General features: G+C 49.1%; 1 protein-coding gene across 3 annotated transcripts in view; it reads left to right on the forward strand.

Annotated features, from left to right (window-relative positions):
• The first annotated feature begins 385 nt into the window (after positions 1-385).
• The window catches only part of GRB10 (growth factor receptor bound protein 10), a 181,203-nt gene continuing 156,563 nt past the window's right edge, over positions 386-25,025 (forward strand). For 2 of the 3 annotated variants that reach the window (XR_008717526.1, XM_055589645.1), the window contains exon 1: positions 386-539. The gene's annotated coding sequence lies outside the window, so the exon portion shown is untranslated. The remainder of the gene's footprint in view (positions 540-25,025) is intronic. The other variant, XM_055589644.1, reaches the window with a different exon arrangement.

Genomic DNA, 25,025 nt, shown 5'->3' on the forward strand with positions numbered 1-25,025 from the left:
GTGATCTAGGTTCCAGGGATGCCTTACAGGTATAGACTTGGCCTTGCAAGAGAGCAGAGGCCTGCCCAGTCCTTACCTGCCTGCTTTTTTTGGGGGGGTGGGGGAAGCACTCGGGCAGTGACCTGGGGCCAGCAGCTTCCGAAGGCGTTTCTGGTGTCTGTGGGCCTTTATCCCTGTGGTCAGCGCCACGGTGACTAGAAACCCGCTGCTTGTGGACTCCTTTCGAAGAGTCTGTCTTTTAAACAGTCTCCTTGAAAAGAAGAAAAAAAACACTTGTGTTTGTTTAAAAAATTGTTTTAAAACTTGTATTCTTGGGTGCAGGGTGTAAAATTCACACTTGTGCAAATTCAGCATGTTCAGTGGAGGCTTCCTTGCCTTTCAGCTTTGGAGCTGGGCAGCATGCTGAGCCTGAAGAGGGGGCTGCAGGGGGCAATGGCCCCGTGACTGTGACCTGTGACCGTGACCAGCCGCTACTTCGAGGTGCCTCATTCCAGCCAGGTCGCCGCCAGACACCCAGAGCCCCAGCAAACCCCCGACAGGTAAGCTCTGTTTGGTTACTTTGCAGGATGTGGGTCTGTTCATTGTTGATAAAGAGGAGATTAGTAAATGCATCTTATTGCAAATCACTAAGTGTAAGCAGAAACGTCCTACTGGGCCCTTCCTTCCAGGGTTTCTGCAGGGAGCCCCCACCTGCTTGGTGGCCTCCCCACTCCCCATCTTTGAGCTGAGGTGGGTGGGAGGGGAGATCACAAGGAGCTTGGTCCAGGCCCTGCAGCCCACCCTTTGAGCCACCTTCCCTGCTCACCCACTCCAGTCCTTGCTTTCTGTGCAGTGAGTACTGATCTGCACGTGTGCTCAGCTGCTCAGTCGTGTCTGAATCTTTTCCACCCCGGGGACTGTAACCTGCCGGGTTCCTCTGTCCATGGCATTTTCAGGCAAGAGTATTGGAGAAGGCTGTTTCCTTCTCCAGGGGATCTCCCCAACCCAGGGATTGAACCTGTGTCTCCTGCATTGGTAGACAGATTCTTTACCACTGAGCCACTTGGGAAGGCCTGAGTGCTGATATGCTCCCAGGTTATTCTGAGATTCTCATGGCAAGCCCTCAAGAGTTGGCAGCTGTTTTTTAGAGCCGAGGTGGAGGACCCTGTTCAGGCCCTGTTTTCTCCCCTCTGCTGGGGGTCTGCCCACCTGTACCACTGCAACTGGGGGCGTTTGTGCCATGACGGCCCGGGGCAGGTGCTGGTCCCTTGCACCTCACTGCCTCCTGAGGAGGCCGACGCAGCGATGGACCTTCTCTGTCACCCCGGCTGGCCTGGCTGTGGATTCTTACCATGCTGTTGGTATGTCTGAGGTGTCTGGTAGAGCAGAGGCTGGATGGCCCTCCTGCACGTGCGCCTGCTGGAGCCTTTGCTCTGAAAGAGTAGTGGGTAGTGGAGACTGTATCAGTCAGCTCAGCCGCTGGAATAAATGCCACATTCCGGCTGGCAATCTTGGAGGCCAGAAGTACAAGATCAAGGTGTGGGCAAGCTGACCTCTCCTGAGGCCTGTCTCCGGGTGTGTAGACAGCCGTCTTCTCCCTGTGACCTCACAGACTGTGTTTCTACGTCCTCTTCTTAGAAGGACACCAGTCATATATGAGATGAGGCCTCCAGGAAGTCCTCATTTTATCTGCATTACGTCTTTAAAGCACAGTCACATTCTGAGATCCTGGAGGTTGGGGCCTAACCATTGCTGTGTTTGAATTTATCTCCTAACAGCGGGGACCGCCCCCCAGGCCAAGTGGCTGAAGGGGGACTGGGGATGGGGCCCACGGTCCTCTGTAGGAAGGGTATACTCTGTCCGCCTTGCGTCCTTCCCGCTTCCCAGCTCATTCCTCCACCTCTCCTTTCTGTTGTCTCCTTGCTGACCTTGTTCTTCCCCTGCAGGTTTCCTCTGTGGTCCACAGAGCAAAGAAGGGTTCTTAATCTTTTGGGTTCATTCAGTAGATGCTTCCCGAGTGTCTTCCTTATCTTAGAGGCTAATGTGGTACGTATTCTGTTCCGAGTTCAACAAGCACACGTGTGACGTTTTCATGTTTCCCTCTGGTTAGTGGGCAGGACGGTTGATGTTTCCTGCAGTGTGATGTTCTTCCCTGGGTGTCAGTGAGGCTTCTCGAACTTTCCTGAACCTTCGTGGCCCTCGTGGTGGGAAGATTGTGCCCTCAGACAGACTCCTTTCTGTGACATGGGACCTTTATCCTCTCCTCCCAGCAGAAGTGTATGAAGATCACAGAAGCACCTTGTCTCCTGAGAGAATAAATTATAGTGAAAATACACACTTTGTGGCTGGTGACAGCGCCACCTCTGGAGTCCGAGGCTTCGGGCACAGGCCCAGGTGTCGGGGGCTCGCCTTGTCCCTGTGTAGACTGTGTGGGGTGCTCTGGGGCCTGGGCTGCATGATGCTCTCAGGCTGGTCCCCTGCTCCTTGGTCCTGCCTCCCCTTCACCTATAGCCCTTCCGAATTGTCCTGAGATGCCTGGAGGATGGGGACTGTGTTTGTTTCTGCCGAGCCTTCATAGTATAACAGACACATCTGAAAAAGGCGAGAAAACACCCTTGAGCCTCCCGAGTCCCCACTTCTCAGCGCGTCTGACCAGCCTGCACCGCCTGTCCTCCTTCTGGTCAGATTGGTCAAACACAAAAGGCTTAAACCTGTGGGTTCTGACAGCCGGGCCGGGCACCTCTTGGCACGGACACAGCATTGAAATGAAGCCTCGTTTAACAGTTAATCCTCCTGTTTGGGCTCGAAATCTAATTATCCACGCAGCTTAGGCAGTGGGTCCACTGGTGCGGAAGGCACAGCTTGGGATCTGTCCCACCGACCCCCGAGGGTGGGGAGCTGTGTCTGTGACCGCCCAGCCCTGGTCCCCAGAGGTTCAGCAGGTGCAGTGACTAAAGGGTGGCCCCAGAGTGTCCTGTGGGGACTTTCCAAAACCTTTTCAGCCCCAGAACCCTTCCTTGGCCGGGACTCTTGCTCAGATGCCCTGTCCCAGCACCACTGTGGAACCCACGGCTGAGACAGGGCCTGGAGCCCCCACTGACCCGGAGGGGCAGGGCTGTGGGAGCCTCTGTTGCTTCTCTGTGTCCCTGTGACCATTCTCGTGATGGGCTTCAGCAGGGATGAGCCAGAGTGGAAAGCCTTTGGCTTTCTAAAGCTGGTTTGTGGTATTCCATGGCTGCATACTGCACCCTTCGCCCTGGCCAGTTCCTGAAATGCATGCTGGTGGGATGTGCAGGGAGTCGGGGGTGCACAGGTCCATGGACTCCACGCTCAGACCATTACAGCAGGCTCTGTGGACTATGCATGCCCACCAGGGTGCAGGGTGGGGGTCCTTGGCATCCTTGATGAGCCTCTGCAGTACAGGGAACACATTTGACCCACGTTAAGCTCACCTGAGCACATTAAATAGCATGCTTGATTGAAACCGTCAATAAATCCATTCTTACTTTCCCGACTTTGATCTACTTATTCTGTAAGTTCCTTGTGAGCGGCCATGTGATACCAGGTCTGTCCTTGGTGCTGGGGGTACCTTGTCTGCAGGCATGAAATGCACTTGAGTAGCGTCATTCCGTTAAGCACTCTTTTTCTGTTGGATCTGTGGGTTGGGTGGAACCCAGCCCTGGAGTTCCAGAAAGATGTTATATCACGAAATAAGAGGGTCTGAGGGGGCCCAGTGGGAGGGCAGTTAGGGAAATGGTTATTGTCACCTCAGGCTTCTTTATACAGTGGCTCCCACCAGGGCACCCAGCCCAAACCTGGGTGAACCCAGTGTGGAAATCATGGATTTGTGGGTGGTAAAGTGGGGTGGGATGGATAGGATGGCAGCAGAGTTTACTGGATCTCAGGAGACCTGTTTGATTTGGGGTCATGGTGATGAGAGAGATAAAGGTGCAGATGACTTCTATCATCCGATTTCTGTCTTCCCACTCCAGATCCCAAAGAGGCCTCTGAGTGCTTCTCTCCACCTCGCCATCCTCGGGTCCCGTGTTTTGGCTGCTTGTTTTGTTGTTGCTGGATAGCTTTTAACTCATTTGGGTTAGAGCATCATGTCCCCAGGCTCAGTGTCCCTGCCGCGGCCCCACTGACGGCCCAGCCTCTGGCGAGCGCCCCCCCGCCATGGCCCATAGAGGCGGTCCTGCCCCTGCAAGGTGGCTGGTGGGAGATCGCCTCTGTCACTGGCTTGTTTGCCCTTGAGGTACAGGCAGAGAAGAGCTCATTATTGCTGTTGCAGTTATTTTAACTTACGTAGCAAGACAGGGCTTGGCTAAGGGTAGAGACCATTTCTCTGCCTAGTTGCATGGATCAGTCACTCCTTCCCATTTACAGTATCGTTTGAACCAAAGTGTCCTCAGAATCTCACTAAAGATGGAACGGCTTCTGCCTTCCTCTCTTCGAGGGCAGAAGATCATAGCATGTGCCCAGCTGTTTGGTCCTCACGTCAGCTCGCCGTGAACAGGTCTCTCAGACGCCCACATGCGTTGACGCGTGCCTTCTTTCCTTCCTTCCTGGGCATCCACTCTTCTCTTAGTTTCTGGATCAGCTGCTCCCCTGACTTCTGTGTCTGCTTCCTGTTTCCCCTCCCTCACTTCCCCTGTTCACTGTGTCTGCTGCCATCTCGGCACTCAGGGCATCCTTATTGTTTGGGCTGACTGAGCCCTCCTGCAGAGCTCCCATGTGGTTTTATTCCTGCGTCATTTTGGGTACTTTGCCCCTCCTGCCTTGAGCTGGTGATGTTGCCTGTGCCTGTCGCTATCACTGGGTTAAACCCAGAAGCAAGGTGAGCAACCCTGAGCAAGGCCCAGTGACCTCACACGTGGCAGGATCTCAGTAAATGTCTAATTAGCTCTGTTGGGTCCAGATATGTTGGAGCTGTGTCTTAGCAAATTATTCTCTGATGAAAAGAAACCCAAAAGTCACTAAGATTGAAGGAAGAGAAATGCCGAGAGGCTGTCATGCAGAGTGAAGCAAGAAAAACAAATGCTGTATATTAACACACATATGTGGAATTTAGAAAAATGGTGCAGTGTAAGCTATTTGCAAAGCAGAAGAAGAGACTCACGAAAACGAACAAACATATGGACACCAAGGAGGACAGCGGGGTGGGCTGGATTGGAAGATTGGATTGACATATATACACTACTATGTATAAAATAGGTAACTAATGAGACCCTATTGAACAGCATAGGGAACTCAACTCAGTGCTGTGTGGTGACCTAAATGGAAAGGAAATCCAAAAAAGAGGAGATATATGTGTATGCATGGCTGGGTCACTTTGCTGTACAGGAGAAACTAACACAACATTATAAAGCAGCTATATTCCAATAATAATTTTTTTTAAAAAGGAAGAGAAATGTTTTCCCCTGCTTAGGAGTCCCTTGGAGGTGTCGCTTTTCAGCTTGCATTTGTTTGAGAGGGTTGGCAGTTCCTGTGGAAGCGTGTTTATGACTGCTGCGCTGAGGCTCTGGACACGGGTCTCCCAGGGCTGCCTCTGTCAACTGTCCTTGTTCAGTCCAGTTGCATCATCCTGGTTCTTGGGACACAGGTGGGTTTCAGCTGTGTTTTGGACACCTTGGGTTTGTGCTGGGGGACTCTGGATCCTGTTTTAACCTTCTCGGCAGGGAGTTTCACTGTTGAAGTGCAGACATGGGCCTTGTGGGGTGGACGTCGGCGGCCTTGGGGTCTGTGATTCTGCTGGGTTCACCACTCTGCTCATATGGTCAGCGTGGGTGAGTGCAGCTCCTCTTCAGTCTCTCTCATGCCTTCCTGCAGCACTGCCTCTCCTGGGCCCCTGGGAGCAGGGCCACGAGCTCAGCTTTCTCACTGTGGAGTGGGATGGATCTCCCACTGGCCCCTGTGGACTGGGATGTGGGGGAGGGGGCAAATGCCAGTTCACCCCTCCTCTCACCTGCTGACCCTCTCCTTACGCCACCAGGGATGGAGGCAAAGCTGCCCTGCCCCTGCAGGGGAGTTGGGTGTCCACTTCCTCCAGGGGGGAGGGAGAAGACCAGCTCTTCTTGGCAGCCAGCACAGTGTTAGGGTGCTCTGAGCCTGAGCATCTGCTACCCACAGGCCAGGGCCCAAGGGGGTGGGAAGTTAGGTGAAACCTGACACCTGGGTGGGTGGGAACATTTCACCACTGGCCTTTTTTGGGTAGGGTGGGTGTCCCTGGAAAGGCTCTGGTTCTGTTGGGGTAGGGTAGGGATCACTGGGGAGGCTCTGGCTCTGTTGGGTAGGGTGGGGATCACTGGGAAGGCTCTGGCTCTGTTGGGTAGGGTGGGGATCACTGAGAAGGCTCTGGTTCTTTTGGGGTACGGTGGGGATCACTGGGAAGGCTGTGGCTCTGTTGGGCAGGGTGGGGGTCACTGGGAAAGCTGTGGTTCTGTTGGGTAGGGTGGGGATCACTGGGACAGCTGTGGTTCTGTTGGGTAGGGTGGGGATCACTGGGAAAGCTCTGGCTCTGCTGGGTAAGGTGAGATCACTGGGAAGGCTCTAGTTCTGTTGGGTAGGGTGGGGATCACTGAGAAGGCTCTGGTTCTTTTGGAGTACGGTGGGGATCACTGGGAAGGCTCTGGCTCTGTTGTGTAGGGTGGGGATCACTGGGAAGGCTGTGGTTCTATTGGGTAGGGTGGGGATCACTGGGAAGGCTGTGGTTCTGTTGGGTAGGGTGGGGATCACTGGGAAGGCTGTGGTTCTATGGGGTAGGGTGGGGATCACTGGGACAGCTGTGGTTCTGTTGGGTAGGGTGGGGATCACTGGGAAGGCTGTGGTTCTATTGGGTAGGGTGGGGATCACTGGGAAGGCTGTGGTTCTGTTGGGTAGGGTGGGGATCACTGGGAAAGCTCTGGCTCTGTTGGGTAAGGTGAGATCACTGGGAAGGCTCTAGTTCTGTTGGGTAGGGTGGGGATCACTGAGAAGGCTCTGGTTCTCTTGGGGTAGGGTGGGGATCACTGGGAAGGCTGTGCCTCTTTTGGCTCTTTGGTGGTAGGAACAGACAGTGTTGGAGCTTTTCTTTTCTTTAATATATATAAATATATTCTTTTTCATGTCCTTTTGCACTATAGTTTATCCCAGGAGATTGAATATAGTTCCCTATCTAGACAGAGATGGCAAGAGTGAATGTCGACATTCTAGGAATCAGCAAACTGAAATGGACTGGAATGGGTGAATTTAACTCAGATGACCATTATATCTACTACTGTGGGCAGGAATCCCTCAGAAGAAATGGAGTGGCCATCGTGGTCAACAAAAGAGTCCGAAATGCAGTACTTGGATGCAATCTCAAAAACGACAGAATGATCTCTGTTCGTTTCCAGGGCAAACCATTCAATATCACAGTAATCCAAGTCTATGCCCCAACCAGTTACGCTGAAGAAGCTGAAGTTGAATGGTTCTATGAAGACCTACAAGACCTTTTAGAACTAACACCCCAAAAAGATGTCCTTTTCATTATAGGGGACTGGAATGCAAAAGTAGGAATTCAAGAAACACCTGGAGTAACAGGCAAATTTGGCCTTGGAATATGGAATGAAGCAGGGCAAAGACTAATAGAGTTTTGCCAAGAAAATGCACTGGTCATAACAAACACCCTCTTCCAACAACACAAGAGAAGACTGTATACATAGACATCACCAGATGGTCAACACCGAAATCCGATTGATTATATTCTTTGCAGCCAAAGATGGAGAAGCTCTAAACAGTCAGCAAAAACAAGACCAGCAGCTGACTGTGGCTCAGACCATGAACTCCTTATTGCCAAATTCAGACTTAAATTGAAGAAAGTAGGGAAAACCACTAGACCATTCAGGTATGGCCTAAATCAAATCCCTTATGATTATACAGTGGAAATGAGAAATAGATTTAAGGGCCTAGATCTGATAGACAGAGTGCCTGATGAACTATGGAATGAGGTTTGTAACATTGTACAGGAGACAGGGATCAAGACCATTCCCATGGAAAAGAAATGCAAAAAAGCAAAATGGCTGTCTGGGGAGGCCTTACAAATAGCTGTGAAAAGAAGAGAAGCAAAAAGCAAAGGAGAAAAGGAAAGATATAAACATCTGAATGCAGAGTTCCAAAGAATAGCAAGAAGAGATAAGAAAGCCTTCTTCAGCGATCAGTGCAAAAAAATAGAGAAAAACAACAGAATGGGAAAGACTAGGGATCTCTTCAAGAAAATCAGAGATACCAAAGGAACATTTCATGCAAAGATGGGCTCAATAAAGGACAGCAATGGTATGGACCTAACAGAAGCAGAAGATATTAAGAAGAGATGGCAAGAATACACAGAAGAACTGTACAAAAAAGATCTTCACGACCCAGATAATCACGATGGTGTGATCACTGACCTAGAGCCAGACATCCTGGAATGTGAAGTCAAGTGGGCCTTAGAAAGCATCACTATGAACAAAGCTAGTGGAGGTGATGGAATTCCAGTTGAGCTATTCCAAATCCTGAAAGATGATGCTGTGAAAGTGCTGCACTCAATATGCCAGCACATTTGGAAAACTCAGCAGTGGCCATAGAACTGGAAAAGGTCCGTTTTCATTCCAATCCCAAAGAAAGGCAATGCCAAAGAATGCTCAAACGACCGCACAATTGCATTCATCTCACACGCTAGTAAAGTAATGCTCAAAATTCTCCAAGCCAGGCTTCAGCAATATGTGAACCGTGAGCTTCCTGATGTTCAAGCTGGTTTTAGAAAAGCCAGAGGAACCAGAGATCAAATTGCCAACATCCGCTGGATCATGGAAAAAGCAAGAGAGTTCCAGAAAAACATCTATTTCTGCTTTGTTGACTATGCCAAAGCCTTTGACTGTGTGGATCACAATAAACTGTGGAAAATTCTGAAAGAGATGGGAATACCAGACCACCTGATCTGCCTCTTGAGAAATGTGTATGCAGGTCAGGAAACAACAGTTAGAACTGGACATGGAACAACAGACTGGTTCCAAATAGGAAAAGGAGTTCGTCAAGGCTGTATATTGTCACCCTGTTTATTTAACTTATCTGCAGAGTACATCATGAAAAACGCTGGACTGGAAGAAACACAAGCTGGAATCAAGATTGCCGGGAGAAATATCGATAACCTCAGATACGCAGATGACACCACCCTTATGGCAGAAAGTGAAGAAGAACTAAAAAGCCTCTTGATGAAAATGAAAGTGGAGAGTGAAAAAGTTGGCTTAAAGCTCAACATTCAGAAAATGAAGATCATGGCATCTGGTCCCATCACTTCATGGGAAATAGATGGGGAAACAGTGGAAACAGTGTCAGACTTTATTTTTGGGGGCTCCAAAATCACTGCAGATGGTGACTGCAGCCATGAAATTAAAAGATGCTTACTCCTTGGAAGGAAAGTTATGACCAACCTAGATAGCATATTCAAAAGCAGAGACATTTCTTTGCCAACAAAGGTTTGTCTAGTCAAGGCTATGGTTTTTCCTGTGGTCATGTATGGATGTGAGAGTTGGACTGTGAAGAAGGCTGAGCGCTGAAGAATTGATGCTTTTGAACTGTGGTGTTGGAGAAGACTCTTGAGAGTCCCTTGGACTGCAAGGAGATCCAACCAGTCCATTCTGAAGGAGATCAGCCCTGGGATTTCTTTGGAAGGAATGATGCTAAAGCTGAAAGTCCAGTACTTTGGCCACCTCATGCGAAGAGTTGACTCATTGGAAAAGACTCTGCTGCTGGGAGGGAGTGGGGGCAAGAGGAAAAGGGGATGACAGAGGATGAGATGGCTGGATGGCATCACTGACTTAATTGACATGAGTCTCAGTGAAGTCTGGGAGTTGGTGATGGACAGGAAGGCCTGGTGTGCGGCGATTCATGGGGTCACAAAGAGTTGGACACGACTGAGCGACTGATCTGATCTGATCTGATCTAGACAGTAGGACCCTATTATTGCTCCATCCTGTGGATAAGCAGCAGGGAATGGGGGTGACTGAGGATGAGACGGCAGCATGGCATCACTGACTCAATGGACACGAGTTTTAGCAAACTCTGGGAAATGGCGAAGGACAGGAAAGCCTGGTGTGCCAGTTCTTAGGGTCACAAAGAGTCAGACATGACTGAACAACATTAATAGATAAGTTTGCATGTGTTAATCCCAATCTCCCAGTCCTTCACCCCTCCCGCTGCTCCTTGGCAACCACAGGTCTGTTAGAGCTCTGTGTCCATGAATTTGTCTCTGTTTCACAAATACATTCATTCGTGTCATATTTTAGATTCCGTATGTAAGTGATATCATAAGATACTTGTCTTTCTGACTTCATCCTTTCAGTATGAGCATCTCCAGGTCCATCCATGTGCCTGCACGTGGCAGTGTTTCATTCTTTTTTAGGACTGAATAGGCATTATTTCTTTTTTGTTGTTGTTTCTTTCAAATTTTAACTTTTTATTGACATACAGTTGATGTGCAATATTATATGTTACAAGTACACGGTATAGTGATTCACAATTTTTAAGTTATACTCTACAGTTATTATAAAGTATTGACTATGTTCCCCATATTGTACAGTGTATTCTTGTAGCTTTTTTTTTTTTTTTATTGGAGTATAGTTGCTTTGCACTGCTCTGTCAGTTTCTGCTGCACAACTAGGTGAACCAGCTATCCATATACCCCCTCTTTTTTTCTTAAAGCTTCGTGCTTGTAAGCAGTGACAATCAAGGTCAAAGCGAAATGTGGACAAAGTGCACTGCAGGCGTACGGTTGGCAGGTTACTTAAGATAAGTCATAGGATCTGAACCCAGCATTCTCAGCTCAGACTCAACCCCTCTGTGATGACACCAGTGTCCCAGGACGTGGTGAAGGGATGCCTGGCTCGGCCTGCATCCAGGATATGGGAGCTGCAGGCAGTAGACAGCCATGCAGAGCCTGTGCTGTGTCGGGGGAGGAGGCGCAGAGACCAGATAGCGGTGACACCCCGAACGGCGACTGTAATAAGTGAGTGTGTGTGGGGCCTCTAGTAAGTGGTTCTGTAGATTAAATTATCGGATCTTCACAACAGCCCTCTGAAGTGAATATAAACTCTCCCCATTTTACAGAGAGGGCACCAAGGCACCAGTAAGTTAGATACAGCTCATTCATTGCCTTTGTTCACTGATCCTGTATCGTTAATGTTTATTTGTGGGGCTTCAGTGGTGGCCCAGTGGTTAATCCTCTGTGCTTCCAGTGCCAGGGGTGTAGGTTTGACTCCTAGCTGGGGAACTAAGATCGCACATGCTGCATGGTGTGGCAAACATAAATAAGTAAATGAAAAGTTAATGTTGCACTTGATGAACATAAAGTAATAACTATATAAAAGTTTATTCATAACCACAAACCAATACAGTGGATGAGTTTGCATTTTCTAGAGAGTCAGATAAAGCTGCCTGATTTATTTTGTCTGGCCTCTTGCCCTCAGCATCATTATTTTGAGATGCATCTGTGTTGTAGCAAGAACTTGTTCCTTTTTTGTTGCTGAATAGCATTCCTTTGCGGAGAAGGTGATGGCACCCCACTCCACTCTTGCCTGGAAAATCCCATGGACGGAGGAGCAGTCCATGGGGTCGTGAAGAGTCAGACACGACTGAGCGACTTCACTTTCACTTTTCACTTTCATGCATTGGCGAAGGAAATGGCAACCCACTCTAGTGTTCTTGCCTGGAGAATCCCAGGGACAGGGGAGCCTGGTGGGCTGCCGTCTATGGGGTCGCACAGAGTCGGACACGACTGAAGCGACTTAGCAGCAGCAGCAGCAGCAGCAGCAGCATTCCTTTGTGTGGATCCATTGCAGCGAGTTTATCCATCCACCTGTGGGTAGTCATTTGGGCTGTTTCCAGGTTTTTGTGATTTCGATACAGCTGGCATTCTTTACTGCCTGGGTCCCTCTTTCGAGGAGTACCCTGCCCTTCTGCCATCCTCCTTTCTGGACCTCATCTTCTCCTGCCCAAATCCGGAGTTTCTGGTTTGGGGTGTGGCTGCGGGTCTGCCAGTCAGCTCATCTGTTCTGGTCTGGAAAAGAGCAAGGGTAGGGCTGGTCAGGAAGATGATTTCCAAGGCCAGCCAATGCAGGGAACAAGGCCCCCAGGTAAAGAGGTCTGGACACATGTGGACCCCACCTTGCTAATTCTTTCCGAGCCGGATTATAGTGTCAGGGACCAGACCACTGTGGATGCTGTGAATCTGCCCTTATTTTGCTGCTTTTACTCATGTTGGGAATGGTTAGAGATGATTCCTGGGGGCATAGGGAGCTCATTGTAGCTTTCTCCTCAGAGAGCTCAGACTGTGGTCTGGGAGGCCCCATCCTGGTTAGCAGTGAGTTATCACCAGACCTGGAGGTCCGCGCAGGCTAAATCTGCCTTCTGGGGAGATCCATCCTCTAAGATGTTTGCTGTCTTTGTCTTCCTAGGATGGTGGTCAGCAAATTTAGACTGGGAACTTTGTGATAGACTGGATCTTTGTGATAGAAAAACTTGCCCTTCTTGCCTTGCTATTGGGATGGACTTGGCTTCACATGTTGGGGAGTGGGCAGACCCTAAGCCTGAGATCTGCCTGTGTATTTCTTTCTTTTTTGTAAAAAAAAAAAAAAAAAAAATATATATATATATATATATGAAAAAATTTATTTAGCTGTGCCAGGCTGCCAGGCCTTGGTTGTGGTACACACGATCTTGGTTGTGTCTGGTGGGATCTTTCATTCAAGGCACGGGCTCGGGCTCTGTAGTTGAGTGGCGAGAGCCGCAGAGTATGGGCTCGGTAATTGCAGCATGCAGGCTTAGTTGCTACATGGCCTGTGGGATCTTAGTTCCCTGGCTGGGGCTCGAACTCGTGGCCCCTGCATTGCCAGGTGGATTCTCAACCACTGGACCACCGGGAAATTCACTATGTATGTACTTCTGCCTGCGGTTGGTTGGTTGAAATTAAGAGTAGCTACCCTAACATGGCTCCATTGCTCACCCCACAAGTGACTCTTGCCAAGCTTGACCTGTTTGTGATCATGGAAGCTTCTCTTGGACAGGGCTGCCCCACAGTGGAGACACAAGGAAGGATGATGATGGGAACCTTTGTGTGTGCACCTGCTCAGGTAGAAACAAGAGATGCAGTAAGGAAAGCTGTTTTTCTTAGTCTTTGGTCTTTATCCAATGATGGTAGTAGCACATTCAACTTTTCAAATAGGTCTGATGAATGGTTAGAGCTGCATCTCCTGTTGTTGTTGTTCAGTCGCTCAGTCATGTCTTTGCATCGCCGTCGACTGCAGCACATCAGGCTTCCCTGTCCATCACCATCTCCCAGAGTTTGCTCACACTCACGTCCATTGAGTGGATGATGCCATCCAACCATCTCATCCTCTGTTGCCCCCTACTCCTCGTGCCTTCAGTCTTTCCCAGCATCAGGGTCTTTTTCAAAGTTCTTTGCATCAGGTGGCCAAAGTACTGGAGCTTCAGCATCAGCCCTTCTACTGAATGTTTGGGGTTGATTTCCTTTAGGATTGATTGGTTTGATCTCCTTGCTGTCCAAGGGCCTCTCAACAGTGTCTCCAGCACCACAGTTCAAAGCCAATTCTTTGGCATTTAGCCTTCTTTATGACACCACCCTTATGGCAGAAAGTGAAGAGGAACTAAAAAGCATCTTGATGAAAGTGAAAGTGGGGAGTGAAAAAGTTGGCTTAAAGCTCAACGTTCAGAAAACGAAGATCATGGCATCTGGTCCCATCACTTCATGGGAAATAGATGGGGAAACACTGGAAACAGTGTCAGACTTTATTTTTGGGGGCTCCAAAATCACTGCAGATGGTGACTGCAGCCATGAAATTAAAAGACGCTTACTCCTTGGAAGGAAAGTTATGTCCAACCTAGACAACATATTCAGAAGCAGAGACATTACTTTGCCAACAAAGGTCCATCTAGTCAAGGCTATGGTTTTTCCTGTGGTCATGTATGGATGTGAAAGTTGGACTGTGAAGAAGGCTGAGCGCCGAAGAATTGATGCTTTTGAACTGTGGTGTTGGAGAAGCCTCTTGAGAGTCCCTTGGACTGCAAGGAGATCCAACCAGTCCATTCTGAAGGAGATCAGCCCTGGGATTTCTTTGGAAGGAATGATGCTAAAGCTGAAAGTCCAGTACTTTGGCCACCTCATGCGAAGAGTTGACTCATTGGAAAAGACTCTGATGCTGGGAGGGACTGGGGGCAGGAGGAGAAGGGGGTGATAGAGGATGAGATGGCTGGATGGCATCACTGACTCGATGGACGTGAGTCTCAGTGAACTCCGGGAGTTGGTGATGGACAGGGAGGCTTGGCGTGCTGCGATTCATGGGGTTGCAAAGAGTCGGACCCGACTGAGCGGCTGAACTGAACTGAACTATGGTCCAACTCATGTACATAACTACTGGAAAAACCATAGCTTTGACTATATGGACCTTTGCCAGAAAATTGATGTCTCTGCTTTTTAATACACTGTCAAGGTTTGTCATAGCTTTCCTTCCAAGGAGCAAGTGTCTTTTGATTTCATGGCTACAGTCACCATCTGCAGTGATTTTGGAGCCCAAGAGAATAAAATCTGCCCCTGTTTCCATTTTTTCCCTGTTTGCCATGAAGTGATGGGAACAGATGCCATGATCTTAGTTTTTTGTATGTTGGGTTTCAAGCCAACTTTTTCACTCTCCTCTTTCACCTTCATCAAGAGGTTCTTTAGTTTCTCTTCGCTTTCTGCCATTAGGGTAGTATCATCTGCATATCTAAGGTTGATATTTCTCCCTGCAGTCTTGATTCCAGTTTGTGGTTCATCCAGCCTCGCATTTCACATGCTACCTCTCCTGAGATGTTACCTATGGCCGACTTTGTAATTTCCCAGTGGACTTCTGCCTTGGTACCTCCCAGGGGATCTTGGCTCCTTGGATAGCAGAGGCGGCTCTTTCTAGCGTCTTCCTCAGGGAGGGCTGCTATAGGCTCCCATGTGGTCTGCAGGCCAGACATTTCAACTACCATCAAGAAACAGATTTTCCTTTTCTTTTCCTGTGAGTGAGGACAACCAGCAGCAACATTAGTCGGAGCATCACTGGATCCACAGGCCTTGACAGTCCAGGCTTAGTTGAAAGGAGGGTTCGTTTCTCTTTAAGTTAGAGGCTCAAAGGAAGATGGAGGGATGTAATAACATCTAATGAGATTTATGATAAGTACAGACTGATGAAAGAGCTCCATTTGAAAGTGTTGCATGCTTTCAAAAGTAACAGTGCTTGGCCCGAACATGGCACGGAGGAGGGAAAAGGGCAACATTTCAAAGGTGCTGTTTCTTTGTACTGTCAAGGAGTATTTTGACAAATTGCTCCATAGACACGCGAGTTGGTGTGTGAGGTCCAGCAGGTGTGTGATGGATGTGGATGACTTCATCAGAAGATTATTACTTTCTTAGTTATTACCGTTCTTGGAACCATGGGGGGAAATACTGCCTTGAAAATGACAGATCCTGTGAGTTATGCAAACTCCAGAAGAAAAACTCCTTGTGGCTATTTTTAGTGATTCTGATAGTGTGAAAGTGTTGTGGCCAAATAGATACAACATCTTTTTTAATTTTTTTGGAAACAAAGCAATTTAAAACTCATAGTTTAAAGTTTCATAGTTATGAAAAAAAGAACTTTGTGATACGAAGCCAAATTTCATACGTAACAGATGAATATGTTTATAAATACCTAGATATTTGGAGTTTAAGAATTTTCATCATCATCTGGATTGTAGAATGTGGACCAATTCAACCTATTTTAAGTGAGAAGACAAGATGTTTTAAAAAATTTTAATTTTGTCATCTTCTTAAAGCAGAAATTGTGATTTTCCCAAGATTTTTAAAATTACTTAATTTATTTTAATTGGAGGATAATTACTTTACAATATTGTGATAGCTTTTGCCATACGTCAACATGGATCGGCCGCAGGTACACTTGTCCAGGATGTTTTTGAAAGAAATGCTGCAGTAGCTTTCCCCCTTTTGTCTTGTCCATGAAAGCGGAGTTGTTTGATATTAGAATCTCTGGCCAGAACGGATGCCATTGTGTTTTCCCTGGACCAGTGTCGGCCATCTGGGCTCCATCCGTGCTCCCTCATCTCTGGAGTTTGTTCCTCTGCCCCCTACCAGCTGTGCCCACCTCTGCCTAATTTCTTCCGCTTTGCCATGCTCAGCCTGCACACCCGCCAGGCAGCCTAGCCTGCCCACCCACCGTGGCCCTTGTCCGTGTCCACTGAGAGCACGCAGCCATTTGTGGGATGATGTGCAGGTCTGAGTGTACTGTCCAATGTCACACCACTCCCAGGGGTGCGTGGGGCTCAGGTGCCAGGAAGTGTGTGATGTCCAGACTGTGATGTTAGCTGTGTCCCCACCTCCCTGCCAGGCCAGGCCTGTGCTCAGGTGTTCTCCTACTGCGTGAGTGGCGGCAGGGGGCTGGGTGGGCATTTTGGACCTGTTGGGTACCCCTCCTCGATGTGTATCCCCCACCCCTCCAGACTCTGCTCCAGATAGCCCCTTCCTGCCCGCCCCCCACCCCCCGACCTGCCAGGGGAGGCAGAGTGGCCGGTCATTTCTGCCCAGGGCTTTGTTAAATAATCCAGATCCTTGGGACTCCTGAAGATGGGGAGGGCAGTGTGTTTAAAGCAGGTCTGCTTTCGGCATCCCCACCCACTCCCCGCCCAGGTAACAGGTTATTGACATCTACACACCGAAGCCAGGGGACCTTCCCTGGGTCCTGGGTTGTGTACATACTGGAAGGACTGATGCTGAAGCTGAAGCTCCAATACTTAGGCCACCTGATGCAAAGAGCTGACTTATGCTGGAAAAAAACCCTGATGCTGGAAAGATCGAAGACAAAAGGAGAAGGGGATGACAGAGGATGAGATAGTTAGGTAGCATTACCAACTCAATGGACGTGAGTTTGAGCAAATTCTGGGTGATAGTGAAGGACAGGGGAGCCTGATGTGCTGCAGTTCATGGGTTTGCAAAGAGTCGGACAGGACTGAGCGACTAAATAGCAACATCTCTTACAGATTAAACGTTTCAGATAACTTTTCCTGTGACATTTGAGGCTAGTTTATATCTAAATTGGAAGGACTTTAACTGGGGTAAATATAGGCTTTATTTATTTATTTATTTTTACTCGTTTCATACATGATATTTTACATGTTTCAGTGCCATTCTCCCAAATCTTCCCACCCTCTCCTCCCACAGAGTCCATAAGACTGTTCTATTTTTTAAACAGCTGGAAATGCTCTAAGGAGGCAGTGAGTGATCTGGGCTTTCACGGGATTTGTAGCGCGTGGCGGTGGTGGGCAGAGCCCCACCTTGCCGCAGGCAGCCGTGTCCTTGACCTGAGTGGCTACTCCCGAGGGTGGCCCCATGTTGAGTGGGACCCAGGGTCTCCTCCAGGCCGTGGCGGCGGGCAGAGTCTGCACTGGCCTTGCTCTGCTTATTTTCCCTTCCTTTTAACGGGGTTGAGGGGGGAGGAAGCAGGATCCTGACTCCTCACTTTCCTTTACTGTGAGAAGACCACACAGTGAAAGGCATGCATTTTATGTGAAGCTAGGTGATTTTCTTTTCCTCCTGTGCTTCTCTGGGCCTTTGATTGAGCAGAGCGGCTTTCTTGAGCAAAAGGGGGATGGGGCGCTTTTCAGACCTGGCCCGGCCTCCTCTGTGGTCCTCTGGTCAGCCTCTGCCCCTGCCCTGTCCTCCTCCCCAGTGTCCTCCCCGCCCCCCCTCCTCACTTCTCTGCCAGAGCCTGTTTTGTGGTTTGGCTTTCACTCAGAGGGATGGGGGTCCCTGGAGGCATGTGAGGAGCCGAGCAGCACCATGGAGCCTTGGGTTTGAGAGGGGGGGCTGGCTTCTCTACTGGGGAAGCTGCAGTCAAGAAACCTGGCAGCAGAGTCCTGTGCTTGGACCAGGCCCGTCGGGGAGACACAGTTGGTGCCTGGATCCCTTGTGGGCTGTGTGGGGGAAAGGGTGGAGTCAAGTGGCATTGTGGTCTTCTGACCAAGCCAGTGGACTGGACGTTTCTGCTGAGACCCAGAAGTGGTGACCTCTGGAGGACCAGGACTTTGGACAGCTGGGCTTGAGAGGCCGGGGGACAGCGGACTGAAGTGTGCAGGGCGGCTGTGCGTGTGTCCTTAGAATTTGCGGCGAGGTTCGAGGGCGCCTGTAGTTTCTGGTATGTTTAGACGGTGAAGGTGGGTGAGCCCATGTGGAGGAAGGGAGGGTGAGATCTGAGCAGTGGGTGCTGGGACCCTCACTGTTCAGGGAACTTGAAGTCGGGGGCTACTGCTAAGGGGACTGGGGGGGTGCGGGAGCAGGGCAGCAGGGTTGCGGCCTCGGGGGCTCCCGGGAGGCAGGGGTGAGGTGGGGGGGGACCCAGAGCTGACCTCTGCCCATGGCCTGGGCTGGGGGTGCAGAAGCCCAGCAGGCAGACTGTGGATCAATAAGGAGGTGCAGTGTGTTTGCAGGGTAGAAAATATGACCAGCCTTGAGAGTTAGGTATCTTCCCGCAGAGTTAGGTATCTTCCCGCAGAGGAGAAACTTGGAAGCATCACCCTGTGGGTGGCGGCCACCCTGGTGTTCGTACGACTCCCACAGCCCGGTGCCCTCATGACATGCACATGTGTGTGGGGTCTGTGTGCATACGCACACACTAACCTGTACGCAGGTCCCCAGAGCCAGGCATTTAGCTTATTTCTAGCCACACTGGAATAAAAAAGTGCTTGTGTGCCCATTTAAGGCTCCTGGATTAAGAACACTGTGGTGAAGCGCGAGGGCCGATGACTGGAGATCTCCAGGGCTGCAGGCAGTTTGCAGCTATATCTGCCGCCTTTCCCCATGGCCTCCCCTTGCAGCCACACCTGGACAGTTCTTTAGGTAAAGGCTCTGTGCCCAACTCCAGCCTCAGTCAGATGGACTGGGATGTGGGGCTTGGAACAGGACTTGGAAATGCCTCATGGCTCAGTGCTAAAGAATCTGCCTGCAATTCAGGAGACCCAGGTTCGATCCCTGGGTCGGGAGGATCCCCTGGAGAAGGAAATGGCAACCCACTCCAGTATTCTTGCCTGGAGAATACCATGGACAGAGGAGCCTGGTGGGATACAGTCCGTGGAATCGCCAAGAGTCAGATACAACTGAGCGACTAACATTTCATTTTCATTTCCGGGGGTTCTAGTATGAGGCCAGAGCTAAGAACCGGGATTCTATGGGGATGATTGTGAGGTACTGAGAATGGCCAACACAGGCAGAAGGAGGGAGGGAATAGGGGGTCTGCTTAGTGGGGGAGGGACGGGGCTGGGGAGGCACCTACTGACTCATTAACCAGAATGGGGACTGCAGGTGGAGGGGGTCTACGGGGTGTCACTCAGCTTTGAGGGCTGCGGACCTGTGTGGGGACAGCTCTGGGCTGTGGGAGCTGCGAACAGGTGCTCTGCCGAGGGCAGGGCTGGGAGACGACTTGTCCACAAGGAGCTATAAGCCAGGGTGGGTGGTAGAAGGGGCAGTGAGACCACCTGGAAACGCACCTCCTGTGCCAGAGAGCCTCTGTGATCTGCGGGAAGAACCACTGTGAAGTCAAACCCAGAGAGGGACCCAGAGAAGAGAGTCATTTGGCAGGTTTTGGAGGACTGTTGAGACAGTTTCGGTGGTGAGGCAACGCATTGATTTGGGGGATCCAGGCTGTGGGTTTAGAAGCTACTGTATCAACATTTGCAGATGGATGCAGGGAGACAGCAAGGCTGAGACTGCTGATTAAGAGAGTGCCCCCTCCTTCCTTCCCTTCCGCCTTCTCCCCTTCCTCCCTCCAGTCCTCCTAATATGGGAAATGAATAGGCACATTCCTTGGCCTGGGGAGGGAGCAGTGTGGCAGCGGGATGAAAGAGCTCTGAGACCTAGGGGCCAGAGGGCCAGGGAGCCGGGAGTGAGCAGAGGGCTGGCCGTCCAAGCCGCCCTGCAGGGGTTTAGATTCTCTGCAGGGGGCTGCAGCAGAATGCCTGAAGGGAGGTTCAGGGTAATAGAAAATGCGGCAGTATTGCTGCTGTGGAGAAAGTGATGGCCCAGGTTGAAAGACAAATCCCAGATTCAGGGAGGTTCTTCGAGGTTGCGCCTTGGTGGCTGATGTTACCCTTTATGCTACCTGGGAAAAGTCCTCCAAGCAGCACCCTGTGACATGGTCTCACTTTTCTTGTGACCCTCTAGTCTCGACTCTTCCCTTCCTCCACTGGAATCTGGGTGCCCTGAATGTAAGAAAATTGATGTTTCACTGTAGCTTGTGGCTTCTTCCTCAGAGAGAGCGATCAAGTCACACCTGGAACAAAACATTGTTATTCTTTAGCAGCAAAGAGTTTAGTCTTTAATTAAAACTGATATATCTAAAGTGAATCAATCTGGATTATTTTGAAGCCGTGGACACTTCCTGTGGCTAAACTGGATCTAATCGGTCCAGTCTTATGCCCTGGGACCCTTAAGACAGTAACAAAACAGGGAAACCCATCGTGATGAAGCTTAAAATTCCAGGGCTGCTGTTATGGAATCCAGCTTGAGGCAGCCAGACCCTAGGAATTACAGGGTCTCCTAGCGTTGTGACATTCAGTTAACCTAGATGGCGGTCACCGCGCAGTTGTTTGGTCTTGTAGCCTCGTCACCTCTCACCTTGTGGCCCTGCCCGAGAATCACGTGAGAAGGTTTGCAGTCCTGGCTGTGTGTTCATCATGAGCACTGTGGGCAGAAGTTGACTGGAAGCCTCAGCCCCAGACTCAGGGAAGGGACGTGCAGGGGAGCAAATCCTCCGTGCCAGCCCCCCTGCTTCATCATTGTTAGATGGACTCATGTCCATTCCTACAAGAATGAGAGTGGACACCTAACTCCACCCTGGAGAGAGACTTAGGAAGTGTGAATCCTGTGTTTGGTGGATCAGCGTGTAGGGGACTCTGGGCGGGTAACACAACTCAGAAGCAGAAGCTCCATGTGAGGGTCCCTTAGGGTCTCCAGGCTGACCTGTGACTGAGAGCTCCTCCAGACATTTCTAGGCTGAGGTGACAAGCCTGGAAGGGCTTCACATGTCAGGGCTTTTGCTAAGTGTGACTCCATGAAACACTGAATTGATAGATTTAAAAATAAGATTGTCTGTGCGCCCCAGATAGTTAAGGTGGTGGAGAAAGCAGGGCTTGGGAATAGGGTTAGACCACAGAATCACACACTTTCTACTGCCTGATGCGGTGAAAGGGCCATGAAGTTTAAGAGTAAGTCCAACGTCTGTACTGGTCAGAACTGACAGAAACAGGCAAACACAGGACACACTGCTGGCTGGCATCTTTGCAGCTGGCCTGCCCAGGGCCCTCTCGGAAACGCTCTTCAGATCCTGAGCTCTGCACCTCGCTGCTCTGTGGCCCGATCAGAAGCAAGGCTTGCTGTTCTGACCCACAGTGAATATGAATCTGATACTATGAGAGCCGAAAAGAAGGATATGCCTTGCTGAGTTCACCGCAAATCGTAGCAAGGTTTCAGGAGCTCGAGCTGCATCAGTTCTTTTCAGAATTTAAACACAGAGATTGTGTTCATTTATTTTGAGGGGTAGGTGGTTCAGATACTCGCACAACATTTTACAGGTCCAAAGGGTCTTCCTTGGAAAGTTAAGCTTCCACCCCCAACCCAGTTTCCGGCCCCCGAGAGCAGCCCCGCTGCGGCTGTCAGTCCTCTGCTGAGAGGTCTCCTCCCCCAGTGAGGACTGCCGCCCACCTTTGTTTTCTCCGCTCCTCGTCACCCCGTACCTTAGAGCACCATCCTAGGGAAATGCCTTGTTGATTTGCTTATTTACTTATGTGCTTAAACTGACTCATTGGAAAAGACCCTGATGCTGGGAAAGATTGAAGGCAGGAGGAGAAGGGGATGACAGAAGATGAAATGGTTGGATGGCATCACCGACCTGATGGACATGAGTTTGAGCAAGCTCCGGGAGTTGCTAATGGACAGGGAAGCCTGGCGTGCAGCAGTCCATGGGGTTGAAAAGAATCGGACACAACTGAGCGACTGAGCTGAGGTGAAGTATAGTTGATTAACAGTGTTGTATTGGTTTCTGGTTATAGCAGAATGATTTAGTTATATATATTCTTTTTCATATTCTTTTTTATTACAGTCTGTTTCAAGTTATGAATATAATTCCCTGTGCTGTATAGTCGGTAGGTCCTTGTTTTTCATCCATTATATATATATATATATATAGTAATGTGTATCTGTTAATCCCAAGCTCCTAATTTATTTCTCTCCCCTTTTCCCCATTGATAACCATAATTTTTTTATGGGGTGAGTTTATTTCTATTTTATAAATAAGTTCATTTGTACTTTTTCTTTATATTCCACATATAAGGAACATATAATGTCTTTCTCTATCTCAATATGACAATCTCTAGATCTATCCATGTTACTGCAAATGGCATTATTTTGTTCTTTTTTTTCTGGCTGTAATATTTCATTGGGCTGGAAGAAGCACAAGCTGAAATCAAGATTGCTGGGAGAAATATCAATAACCTCAGATATGCAGATGACACCACCCTTATGGCAGAAAGTGAAGAGGAACTAAAAAGCCTCTTGATGAAGGTGAAAGAGGAGAGTGAAAAAGTTGGCTTAAAGCTCAACATTCAGAAAACGAAGATCGTGGCATCTGGTCCCATCACTTCATGGGAAATAGATGGGGAAACAGTGGAAACAGTGTCAGACTTTATTTTTCTGGGCTCCAAAATCACTGCAGATGGCGACAGTGGCCGTGAAATTAAAAGACGCTTACTCCTTGGAAGGAAAGTTATGACCAACCTAGATAGCATATTCAAAAGCAGAGACATTACTTTGCCAACAAAGGTCCATCTAGTCAAGGCTATGGTTTTTCCAGTGGTCATGTATGGATGTGAGAGTTGGACTGTGAAGAAGGCTGAGTGCCGAAGAATTGATGCTTTTGAACTGTGGTGTTGGAGCAGACTCTTGAGAGTCCCTTGGACTGCAAGGAGATCCAACCAGTCCATTCTGAAGGACATTAGCCCTGGGATTTCTTTGGAAGGAATGATGCTAAAGCTGAAACTCCAGTACTTTGGCCACCTCATGTGAAGAGTTGACTCATTGGAAAAGACTCTGATGCTGGGAGGGATTGGGGGCAGGAGGAGAAGAGGACAACAGAGGATGAGATGGCTGGATGGCATCACTGACTCGATGGACATGAGTTTGAGTGAACTCCAGAAGTTGGTGATGGACAGGGAGGCCTGGCATGCTTCGATTCACGGGATCGCAAAGAGTCGGACACGACTGAGCAACTGAACTGAACTGAATATTTCATTGTATGTGTACCACATATTCTTTATCCATTCCTCCTTTGATGGGAACTGAAGCGCCTCTTGATGAGGGTGAAAGAAGAAAGTGAAAAAGCTGGCTTGAAACTCAACCTTAAAAAAACCAAGATCATGGCACCCTGTCATGTCACTTCATGGCAAGTAGAAGGGGAAAAAGTGGAAACAGTGACAGATTTTATTTTCCTGGGCTCCAAAATCACTGCAGACAGTGACTGAAGACTTGAAATTAAAAGACTCTTGCTGTTTGGAAGGAAAGCTATGACCTAGATAACATATTGAAAAGCAGGGACATCACTTTGCCAACAAAGGTCTCATAGAGTCAAAGCTATTTCCAGTAGTCATGTCCAGTGTGAGAGTTGGACCATAAAGTAGGCTGAGTACCAAAGAATTGATCCTTTTGAAGTGTGGTGCTGCAGACTCTTGAGAGTCCCTTGGACAGCAAGGAGATCAAACCAGTCGTCGATCCTAAGGGAAATCAACCCTGAATAATCATTGCAAGGACTGACGCTGAAGCTGATGAGACGGAATCTCAGGCCTTTATGAGAATCATTGAAAGAAGGAAATGAAGAAGATCTGATGCCGTCACCTGCCGTATTTTTTACCAGAAACCTGAGTCCAGAATCTGGAAAATGTGATTTAGGTATAACTTCTTGGGGCTTTCTTTTCAAGTTTTCTTTACAGGAAAAGAAGTCTCTTGTCAGCAATCTGAGTTTCATTATAGGGACAAGTGCTTTCCTCTTAGATGTTGATTGGAAGGATTTTGGAGTGTCCGTATTTTATAAAGTATTTAAATCAGGGGCTGTTTTGTAGTGTAGCCTTAGCTTTTCTGACGAGTGTGCTGCTGGGGTGGTGGGGGTGTGGCTGGTAATGTGGGTGGCATCCTGCTCATTTTCCCTTTTTGACTTCATTGATTTAGTCTCTTAATTTCTGTTTCTGTTTTTATAGTTTTCATGTGCAAAGAGCTATCCCTTGGAAGGTACCAAGAGGCAGTTAGTTTATAGTGAGTCATAAAACTCAAGGATCAGAATTATCATAAGTGATGGTGCCAATAGTGAAAATAAAATTTTAATGAATTTATATACATATATATATATATATGAAAGTAAGTTATTTTCAAAGGGCCCCAATTTTAGATCTGTATGTAATTAATCCTCATTTTCAATTTCAAATTATAATGGCTTTTCTTCTTGCGCCATCCTGCCCTCTCCAGGGTGCCCCAGTCACAAGCGGGCAGGGTGTCCAGATGTGGGGGGCACCCTGTCCTTCCTTTGCTCTGACTGTCAGGCCTGCAGAGGTTTCCTGCCCATGAGACCTCATGTCCCTCTGTGGCCCTGGGCAGGTCACCGAGCATTGCAGAGCTGGTGTACGTGTCTGAGACGTTGGGATGACCACACTCGCAGGTGTCATGCTGTGCAGGGAGCACTGCCCTGTGTGGGTGTTGCCTGTCCTCTGCACACGCTTACCCAGGGTGGGTGGGTGTCTCCACGGACGTGGACGTGACCAGGACCTTGTGTGGTGTTCGTGTAGGTTCCTGTTGGTGTCCAGTGCTGCCCCCAGGCCTGCGTTGGTGAAGTTGCAGGGCCTGTGTCCTGTGCCACCTGCCCATCCCTGTACTGTCCTCCTCCCTTCATCTCCTGACTGTCCAGTGATGCCACCTTGTCAGGCAG

This window comes from Bubalus kerabau, chromosome 8, assembly GCF_029407905.1.
Source record: "Bubalus kerabau isolate K-KA32 ecotype Philippines breed swamp buffalo chromosome 8, PCC_UOA_SB_1v2, whole genome shotgun sequence".
NCBI classification, from domain to species: domain Eukaryota; kingdom Metazoa; phylum Chordata; class Mammalia; order Artiodactyla; family Bovidae; genus Bubalus; species Bubalus kerabau.